Source organism: Rhinolophus sinicus, linkage group LG03, assembly GCF_036562045.2.
Source record: "Rhinolophus sinicus isolate RSC01 linkage group LG03, ASM3656204v1, whole genome shotgun sequence".
Lineage (NCBI taxonomy): Eukaryota > Metazoa > Chordata > Mammalia > Chiroptera > Rhinolophidae > Rhinolophus > Rhinolophus sinicus.
Genome location: NC_133753.1, coordinates 102,866,689 through 102,868,712, shown reverse-complemented (window position 1 = coordinate 102,868,712; position 2,024 = coordinate 102,866,689).

The window sequence follows — 2,024 nt, the reverse complement described above, 5'->3', positions numbered from 1 at the left end:
TTTCTACATAAAAAAGAATGAAATACTGATGACATGCTGTGACATGGATGAACCTTAAAACTATGTTCGGTGAAAGATGCCAATCACAGAAGACTGCGTATTGTGTGGGTAAAACTTATCCAAATCTATAGCAAGTAGATGAGTGGTTGCCTAAGGCTGAGAGAGGGGTGAAATGGGCACTGGGTTTCCTTTCTAGGGTGATGAAAATGTTCTAAAATTAAATGGTGATGGTTGCACAACTCTGAAGACATTAGAAACTATTAAAATTTACATTTTAATTGGTGACTTGTACGTGAATTATCTCATTTATAAGAGTTACAAAATCAATTGACATCATAACCCATAGTAGCAATGAGGACTACGTATAGAAGCTCTGCATTTTTCCTTCCCTCTAGTTCCCTTATTTCGTATAAAAGTATTGATGATGATGATGATGATGAACTTTACTATTTAAGTCTTTGTCACTGAATATTCAAGTAGAATTTTGACTGGAACCAACAGTGATGGGTATGATGACATAGAACTTTGCTGTCCGTCCCTTTTAGGGAGAGAATGATGCCATCTGTGTACAAAGGACACTTGTACAGCTTTAGGTGAAGCATGAAGTTGTTGTTGTAGTATGGAAATTGAATATGGTAGAAAGGTGTGAGTGGGTGTGAGCAGCCCAAGGAGCGACCTGTGTTGGTTACTTATGGTGTCTCAGCACCAAACCCACTCTTTTCTGTTCTGCGATGCTGTTGCTGGACTGCTGAAAACTACACTTCCCACACTTCCTCCAGCTGGTTTCCTGTTAAGGTCAGCCAGGGGCCAGCAGAGGGAGATTGGAAAGTGAAAGAGAAGGGACTTTCTTCTGCCCTCCAGCACTAGTCAGCAGCAGCAGACACTTAAATCCAGCACAGACCATTTTTGCACCTATGTTCTTAGAAGTTCCAGCACTAGCTGCTTAGAATCCACCCCCCACCCCCCCACACACATAAAAAACCCAAGAGTTGGTCCCATGGGGCTCCTCCCTCCAGATACCTGGCCGGCTTCCAAGATGACCCCCAGTGTACCCTCCTGGTCCCGTATTCATGGCCTTGCATGGCCCCCTCTCACACCGAATCAGATTTGGTCCATGTGACCAATGGAATATGGTGAAAGTGAAGCTGTGACTTCTGAGACAAGGTGATAAAAGGCAGTGGAGTTTCTGCTTTGTTCTTGGGATGCTCAACTAAAGGATGCCGTGAAGACACTCAACAAGCCCTGTGGAGAGGACCCTGACGCCTTGTCAGCAGCCAGCATCAACCTGCAGCCATGTGGGAGCCACATACAAGGTCCTTAGAAGTGGGCCCTCTGGCCTCAGCCATCCCTTAAAGGGCTGAAGCCCCAGGCAGTATCTGGCCACAACCTCAGGAGAGACTGCAGACCAGAACCACGCACCCAAGCTGCTCCCAAACTCTTGACAGAGAAATTGTGAACTGTGAGTGGTCACTGCTATTGTGGCCACCAGCTTTAAGGACTGATTTGTGATGCGACATCAGATAACTAGTCACCTCTTCTTTCCTTAAATGCCCAACAAGGGGTGGTAGCTGCTTCCTGCAGTTCATCTCTGGGTCACCTCAGTATTTTTTCAACAGCTGTATGCACAAGTCATTGGATTAAATGCCCTTTATATGGAATACTAGATTGGTGCAAAAGTAATTGTGATTTTTGCAATTATTTTTAATCTTTTAAACCACAATTACTTTTGCACCAACCTAATAACTAGTGTGGTTTCTGTTTTCCTGATCGGACCCTGTATGTTTTAGGAAGAAACATGAAATGAAAGCAACACATCCCGTAATGTCTCCCTCCCCCTTAAACGCAGCTTTGGTTAAATCTTCACTTGTCCCCTGGGCCACCACCTCTGCGCCTGCCCTGTGCATCCTCTGCCAGCCCTCCATGTCTGTCTTCCCACCAGGCTTCTAGTCACAAAGCTCCTCTCACATCCTGACTATTTCCTCAGGGTCCCCCCACCCCACACACACACAGTGTGACACAGGATC